At 40.1% G+C, this 9,472-nt stretch overlaps 1 pseudogene; it reads left to right on the top strand.

The window, feature by feature from the left end:
* Nucleotides 1-1,781: 1,781 nt before the first annotated feature.
* Nucleotides 1,782-8,960, top strand: LOC147984632 (uncharacterized; annotated as a pseudogene).
* Nucleotides 8,961-9,472: the final 512 nt, after the last annotated feature.

Here is a 9,472-nt window from a genome sequence, read left to right as displayed (position 1 = left end):
ATTTTGTAGTGATGATAGCAATAGCAACGGGAAAGTAAATAAACGAAGAACAATATGTGGAAAGCTCGTAGGCAATGGATTGGTGATGGAGAATTATGCCGGATGCGGTTCATCATGTAACATTCATAACCTAGGGTGACACAGAACTAGCTCCAGTTCGTCAATATAATGTAGGTATGTATTCCGAATATAGTCATACGTGCTTATGGAAAAGAACTTGCATAACATCTTTTGTCCTACCCTCCCGTGGCAGCGGGGTCCTTACGGAAACTAAGGGATATTAAGGCCTCCTTTCAATAGAGAACCGGAACAAAGCATTAACACATGGTGAATACATGAACTCCTCAAACTACGGTCATCACCGGTAAGTATCCTGATTATTATCACTTCGGGGTTAACGGATAATAACACATAATAGGTGACTATAGACTTGCGAGATAGTATCAAGAACACTCATATATTGATGAAAACATAATAGGTTAAGATCTGAAATCATGGCACTCGGGCCCTAGTGACAAGCATTAAGCATAGCAAGGTCATAGCAACATCAATCTCGGAACATAGTGGACACTAGGGATCAAACCCTAACAAAACTAACTCGATTACATGATAGATCACATCCAACCCATCACCGTCCAGCAAGCCTACGATGGAATTACTCACGCACGGCGGTGAGCATCATGAAATTGATGATGGAGGATGGTTGATGATGATGATGGCGACAGATTCCCCTCTCTAGAGCCCCGAACAGACTCCAGATCAGCCCTCCCGAGAGGTTTTAGGGCTTGGCGGCGGCTCCGTGTCGTAAAACGCGATGATTTCTTCTCTCTGATTTTTTTCTCCCCGAAACTCAATATATATAGTTGGAGTTGGAGTCGGAGAGGCAACAGGGGGCCCACGAGGTAGGGGCGCACCCTAGGGGGCAAGCGCGCCCCCCACCCTCGTGGGCAGGTGGTGGGCCCCCTGGCCTTCATCTTTTGCAGGTATTTTTCATATTTTCTGAAAAGTTGCTCCGTGAAGTTTCAGGTCATTCCGAGAATGTTTGCTCCTGCACATAAATAACACCATGGTAATTCTGCTGAAAACAACATCAGTCCGGGTTAATTCCATTCAAATCATGCAAGTTAGAGTCCAAAACAAGGGAAAAAGTGTTTGGAAAAGTAGATACGTTGGAGACGTATGAGTGGTCAGCATGCTGGAAATAGGGTGTTCATACCTAGGATCCCTATGTTGCCCTCCGAGGACATCTCACTTCCTTTCAAACATAAGAGAAAACAGTTCCCCATCCGCCTGAGTTTTGCGATGACAATTAACAAGGCGTAGGGTCAGACTATCCCAAACGTCGGTATTTACCTTCCCGAGCCAGTATTCTCACATGGTCAGCTATATGTTCCATTGTCAAGGGGAGTGTCCAGAGAGACGACACGAATTTCGGCCAAGCCAAACAAGGAGGTTGATAAATTCGGAAAAAGCACAAAGAACATTGTCTACAGAGATGTTTTGGGGAGTTGAGGCAGGTGTGTCATTTGAATATTTATTTGCAGATAATACTATGTCAATTTGTCTTTAAATACTCATAGATCTAACATTATTTGTTTTTCATTTGCAAGTTTATCGAATGAGAAGAAGTGGAATAGGAGGTAAAGTGGATGAACACAAGAGTATCTTGTTCGATCCAGCAAAAGGTGAGAGCTTTGCTTTGCTTCTACATCTGATCCCCCTCTGATAATATAAGTATATAACATGTCACATGTGGTATGCACATGGTATGTAATGATAAGATGGGGTACGCATATATAATGATCAATGGCTACACCTTTTTTTCAGAGAATATGGGCAAAATGTATGCAACTGTGTTCTTCTGCTAATGTTTTCAGCTGTTGCGCATCTTTTTTAGCTATCATGCAAAATATTTATCTATTGTTTGGAGAATATGTTGTTGTGCTCATTCTCTCAAATATTTCAGGGAGCTTCAGGATGTCAGGTGAGAAACCGTGCAAAGAAAAATTAATGAACAAAAAAGAACTTATGGAAGCGGCAAATGACAAACTGATTGTCGAGGTACTCCGCGAGACAGAGGACAAAGAAAGGAATCGCCACATGAAGAGAGGCACCCATAGTTAAAATGTTGCAGTACTAAAACATCAAGAATCTATCATAGTTACTGGCTTTTGCTATTCACTCGCTGACTAGACTATACTTCAGCATCAGCTAGGATTGTGCACATTTGGATTACATGGTTTCATGTTTGAGAGGACTTTGTTCTTGTTAATGTCAAGCGTTATTACTTATTACTACTATATGGGCTTTTTCTTAATGTCAAGAGTTATTACTTATTACTACTATATGAACATACGTCCAGGACAGAAGTTTGCTTTACCAGCAAAATTTAATTGCCTGGAATCATTGTCATAGAGCTATAGTATGTCCTGTGTACAGGAGCAGCAATTTCATTCACAAATACCTTCTCTTGAAAATCGTGATTAAAATTCACAATTTATACCTTTTTCTTTCTCGTATTGTAGCACCAAAGCAGACCCACCTTGATCATATCCTTAACGAATCCAATGACTCTTTCTCCTCGTGATAAATCCTTTACCTCCATTTTCATGTATCTCGCCGGTTGGTCCTCATTCAACATCTGAAGCAGACTCACCTTCATCATGTCTCTCTTTCTCAGAATTGGTTACAACCCTATGTACTGGCCCTTTAAATATCCCATTTGTCATCATCTGCACCAATAAAAAACCCGAGGTTCAGAGATGGCTACCTCCATTGTCGCATAAAGATGGGAGGAATTTACTTAAGGTTCAGAGATGGCTACCCCCATTGTAACACCAACCTTGATTAGCAAGGTGTAGTTAGACACAGTTGGAACATTGTACCACGTTCCATCTCTGATAAACTGTAGTCCAGCGACACCTTTGTCCATTAGAAGAACAATAAGAGCATAGTAGACAACAGAGTGAGGCTTGATGCCCAATGAAAAGATCAAACCTTAGCCAAAAAGGATAGTCCTTGATTCATCAAGCTCCAATAGCGCTGGCCATTGCACGAAGGATGTCGTCTTTGATTCTCTTGCTTCTCAATGTGTACTCATGCAGGTCAGCCCTGCAAATACCACCAAGGTAGTTCAGTTAACCCAGGTATGGCATATGGATGATGGTTTCTTTCATATAAGAAATTATTTATGAAGTTTTTCCAGGCCAGGCTATATTACTAGCATGCATGAAATATTGCATTTTACACGTTAGCAGCAATAATAGTAAGAATATAACATCAGTACGAAACTCATCTTGATGGTTTAGTACAATGTTTGCGAGGTTACGTCATTTAATCTCAAAGAATTATACTTTTTTACAGAGAAAGGTAAACTTTCTTTACGAAAATAACTCCATTAATTTTGTATGCGTGAGGTATAGAAAAAGAAAAAGAAAAGCATTGGCCTGAGATAAATCAAAGGAAAAAAGAAAAGCATTGGGCCTAAGATAAATTAAAGGAAAGTGTGCGGCCTGAGATAACGCTCATGATTCCCTTTCCTCGCGCTATGGAAGTACTTACCGTGATTTCCGCCTTCCATATTGCCTACAACAAACGATCTCTCGATCAGGAGCACAAAGAAGCAACGGGTGTTGCACCATAGGGTTTCCTTCCACCTCTCCTTCATCATCTCTCGCAAAGGACTGTCGCATCTCACACCCCTCCACCATGCCGGCCTCCTCCACCGCAAGTCTCTCCAGCATCTGTCCATGGTGAACTACCATCGTCCTCCATGTCTGGGTCACAATCCCCGGTGGCATGTGCGGATCAATCTGCTATCGTCACGGTAATGATATCTCTACGTAATTACATCCTATTCACGATTTCACATCTACAAGGCAACATAGTCACTAGAGGGGATCCAACAAAGTGAATCAACATGCCCTGTGTGACCCCACAAAATTGCCAAGATGCTTTGTGTCACTATAGAAATTCTTTGGGCAACATCCACCTGATTACTTGAGAGAATAGTCACGCAAGTGAATATCAAATAGTTGATTGAATGAACAATTAGACAAAGAAGATACTAAAATTTTGTTGGAAAGAATGTCCTGATGCCACTAAGTTAAAGTAAACATGTCAAAATATGTGCATCCAGTTGTGATGTACTCCCTCCGTCCCAACATATAAGATTCTTTTTCAAGGTAACAAAACATAGGGGCCTAATGTTAACAGCGTGACAATAATATGTGCTTCGGTTTTCAAGAAAACATCAACGGGGGAGCCGAGGACGAGCATACCACCAAAGACGAGAATATGAACACTGAGTCAACAAAGGCAATAGAAGAACAAACCATCATCGATGATACAGAAAATATGCAGATTGATGAGGTCATACCCTAAAACAAGCACGGAACCCCAAGTCGACAAAGGCGGTTTTTATTTTCACATGTCACTATTATTTTTATTCTGCCAGGACAAAATAATATGTAATTTGTAGTATAATAATATCATGCCTACAATTCTTTACTCACCTTAATAATAATTGCTATTTTATAAGTACTGGATAATATTATATTATTGTGTGTTTCAGTTAGTAAGCAAGGAAGAACCAAATGGAATAGATGACAAAGACGAAGTAGAGAAAAATAATAGCACGAAGACCAAAGAGGCAGAAACTATAGGGGACAAGCTGGCAGAATCAAATGAAATAGCCGACAAAGGAGAAGTGGAGAAAAGGAAATGCACGTGGGTCACTGATTCCGAGGTGACAGAGGCATATTTTCTTTTCCAACTATGTCTCAAATAGTTCGAATTCTAATTATATTATATCCTGCATGCAAAATATTATTTGTAATGTTGCTCTCAGGAATTAACCTTCGACGAAACAAGTGAACGAACGAGGCTAGCTCGGGATGAGGAATTAGCACAAACATTAGGCACCGAAGGGGCGGAAACTATAGGGGACACTCTGGCACAAATGGAATAGCCAACACAAAAGAAGTGGAGAAAAAGCAGAGCACGCAGTCCACTCATTCCGAAGTCTCTGAAGTGACAGAGGCATCTTTTCTTTTTCAACTATGTCCCAAATAGTTATAATTCTAATTATGTTATATCCTGCATACCGATTATTCATTGTACTGTGGCTTTCAGGAATTATCCTTTGATGAATCAAGTGAACAATTGGTGGCAGATGAGGACGAAGATTTAGCACAAACGTCCGGCATGGAAGGGCCACAAACAAGGAAGCCTATCCGGCTACATAACAAACCCAAGAAGGCACCAGACTATGTGGTGGCTCCAGAAGGCACGGACAAGTCCTTGTATGCCTTGCTTTTGCTACATTTATTTTCTTTGTTATTAATCAATGTTTTGACTTACATCATGATAGATTATGCTTGCACCGGCGATGATTGGTCCATGATTGAAAATATCATGACTGAACCCAGCAATAGAAGAAATTTAGTGAGCATCAACGACTCATATCTCAAAAAAGTACAATTAGCACGCCTTTTAACGAAGGAGAATTTGTTGGCGACGAAGTAAGTATATGTAGCTTTATGATAAGAGGATGTTTTTAACATGAGTTCATGTTATCTCCTAACCAAGGTGTGCACTTGATATTGTAGATCATAGACGCATACATACATTGCATAAGTGCTAAAGAGCATCTACAGATGAGGTCAGGTGGAAGTGTGTTCTTAGAGAATGAATGCATCTCTAAGATGATAAAGGAATTTAGCTCTCTACGGGATGATGCGCCAAGATGGGTATTACAGAGAGCTAAAACTTATTTGGAACATGATATGGTGAGTCTCAGTTCCATACATATTACTATGAATTCAATAGAGGGCAAATGTTTGTATACATGGGACCTAAACTAACAAAAAACCTATTTTCGGATATTCGTTCCAGTTAACATTGAAGAGTTTCATTAGTACCTAGCAGTTATAAATACTGGGAAGCGATGTATCCAGGTGCTCGACTTGGTAGGCCCAGGAATGAACCGCAAAGACCTCAATGCTATGGCTAGTTATTAGCCCCACTGCACCATCTTTTGATAAGACAATTTTCTGTTATTCTTCGGTTGTGATGCTAATACCTTGCCATTTATTCATGCAACAGCTGAAAGGACTGGAAAATGTATTCCAATATGCTAAGCTTCAAATGGAACTAAAATCTGATAAGTGGAAAGACTTAAACATCAGTGCATGGCCAAGGGAAGAGTGTATTAAGAGCAGACTGCAGACATATGGGTATACCTTCTGACTCAAAGCAATCAACATTATGTGTTTTTTGTATGTCCCCATTAGTTGCATCACAAAAGAAATTTCTCCACAATAAGAATAAAGTATACAAGCTGAAAGGATACAGACTGCAGAATAAAATGAGGCTATGCACCGATTTGACGGGGACAGGCAGGGGTCGAAGAGACTAACCTGGACAAGAACTAGTGATGAGAAGCATAGGGAGGGTCCCGAGCAGCAGCACAGCACGCAGAGGTCTTCGTGGTCATCCATGGAAGGAAGGAACTACAGATCGCAAGCTCCTGACCGAATCGAACAACCAAATAAAGTTGTGGTCAGAGAGCAGAGCATCCGGATCGAGGGGATAAGAGTTGAAACCGGACCTTGCTGGTGTCCCGAGCAGGGGGGAAGGGAAGTTCATGGCGCGCGGGAGAAGTTGGAGACGCTCATGGCGGCGGCGGCGATTGCGTCAGGAAGGAGGGCCCCGGCGTCGCCGGCGCGCATGCCGAGCTCGAGCGCCTCGTCCAGTACCTCGACGACCTTATACGAAGAAGGGGCGGGGCAGATCAAGGGCATGCACGCCCACCGGCAGTGGTGACGAAGGGGAGTGGCAGGGCACATCAGGGGCCTCCGTGGCCGCCGGCAGTGGTGACGAAGGGAAGGGGCGGGGCGCATCAGGGGCCTCCGCAGCGGCTGGGAGTGGTGACGAAGGGGAGGGGCGGCCACCACAGATCGCCAGCTGGATGGGGAATCTGGTGTCTGCCAGTGAGGGGGGGATGGGGAATCTGTCGTCTACCTGTGAAGGATGGAGTGAGGGGGCGGTTTCACTAATTGAGTTTTTTTTGCAGGAACACTAACTGAGTTTTACTTTACTAATCTCCACTTTTAAGCATGTTTCGAAGAGGGATTATTGATGAGTGCGGGGTTGTCCCAACCAAAATATATTAACTTGTTACATTATTTTTCATACATTCTGGAGAGGGATTATGAGTGAGCGCGGAATTTTCTTTATCATCACTTCTTTCTTATAGTCATGATCATTTCATGATTTTAAAAGTTTTCTTATATAAATATCTATAAAATTGATAAAAATACTATTTAATATATTTAACTTTTGTAATCATGCAGGTCATCTTGTGGTTTATGGATGGTAAATTTTATGGAGTACTTCACAGGAGAAATTTTGTCTGACTCTCCTACACAGGTATTTTTCGATGTGTATCATTATACTTACATTCTATGGTGTATCACTATTTAACTATGAGTTCTATTTTAATAGGATCATATCACAGATTTTAGAATGAAACTAGCCGTCATTTTAGTGGACTCGGAATTGAATGATGATAATATAAGAAATCGAGACATTGAAGATGACGAAGACAACACAGATCCCACGGATTTTATGATCTGGAAACACCCCCTGAGAACCTCAAACCATCGAATACATCGTCAGAAGTTGAGCTCATCTCGCAATTATTTATCCTTTCGCCCTCTCTCACTCCAACAAATGATTACTTAATAGATGAACTTTGTTTGTTCATCGGTATGGTTGATGATGTCGCTCTACTAGAGTAAGCCATATATTTTTAGTTCCTTTTGTATTTTAATAAATTACTCTGATTTTATTATAATTGACAGAATTTCAATTTTATAGAAGCGAATGGGTGAAAAGCTTTGATCCTTATCCCATTAGTTTTAATTTGAGACAAATTAAAAACATATTAAATAATGATGAATGCATGGATGTTGATTGCTTCAATATGGCTGTACGGATACTAGCGCGCCACGAAGTCCAGCTTTTCAGAGACATTCCATGTCACTACATGGATCTAAATTTTTGTGTAAGTCATTATAATCATGTATTACATTTTTCCTCATGAAACTAATATTTTCCTTTTCTTATTTTAGTCCATGTCCTACTATGCACAAGACTCACGTCATCGTGAAAATATGGACATTGCTATGTTGAAATGGATGTTTGATAGCTAGCCAGACAGTAATGAGTATCATATTTCGCAGTGTGATACAATAAGTTTTAAAATTTTAATTTATAATAATGGTTTTTCATGTCTTAACTAATGTTTTCTAAATTTTAAAATGTATGCACCGTTGCAGATTTTATTGCCTTGGGATATTTGTGGGATATCTCTATTGTTTGTTTTCGATCAAAATAGAAAAGTTGTCTCACTTATGGATCCGATACCAATACCTATTTTGGGAAAAAATTGTACTTAAAACTGTGGTCAACAACCTAAAACGTGCGTTCGGAGTTGCAAACCCTGCATTCAAAGACGACATCTCTAAATGGGAATGCAAAGTTCCTGTTGTTCCAACAAACTCACATGGGTATGAATCTTTTCAATGCATCACAAGATTAATTGATTTACTCAATAGACAATGTAATATTTTATAAATGTAGTGCCTTGTCGGGTTATTTGGTGTTTAATTTCATGCACTCATTGTGCGATGGACAGCTATATTTTCCAATACCCCAGGTTAGTATTTACACCATGCTTATTTGTATACACATTGCACATTATTTTGTTATAACAATGTTGTATAATGCATATGTAGGATGATTTTGAACTGAGAACGCAATTTTTGGTGCATATTTTGAAGTATGAAGAGAATGAAGCTCAAAACAATATCCCATCAATTGAACGAAGCATCATAGATCGCATCAATAGATGGACCTTCATTGCTTCAAAAGATGGACCTTCAAGAGATGCATAGACGTGGTTTCTAAAATATCTTTTTGTAACAAATTATAATACAATTATTATGTCATCGTGCATTTTATGTGAAGACATGTTTCTAGATCATGTGTTACACGCGCGCTCATATCGCTGGCATAAGACATGATGATAAATACAGTTGGCTCGGTAATAAAAACTCACTAACATAAAAAATAGATTCATAATAAATGTTTTTATTACTGATCATGATCCGTGCGGTGGATCACAAAATATGCCACTCTTTTGAAAATATATTTTAATATTATATTATATCAACTCATTTTGTTTGAGACGTGCGTTGCACGTGCATGCTTACTAGTTAGCATATACATGAAATGTTGGACGAAAGGATGACGGTAAGAAAGATGAAATGGAAACCTTATATCTATATCTATACCAATATAAAAAGACCCAAAGGGGTAGATCCAATTAATCTCGGCCATCAAATCATGTCAATCCAACGATTTAGACTGCTTCAATGTCGAGCGCTCGACACGTTTAGCGTGCAGT

Source organism: Triticum urartu, chromosome 2A (assembly GCF_056163025.1).
Source record: "Triticum urartu cultivar PI428250 chromosome 2A, HENAU_Tu73, whole genome shotgun sequence".
Lineage (NCBI taxonomy): Eukaryota > Viridiplantae > Streptophyta > Magnoliopsida > Poales > Poaceae > Triticum > Triticum urartu.
Note: the sequence above shows the minus strand (reverse complement) of the source record. Positions and strands in the feature narration are given on the sequence as shown.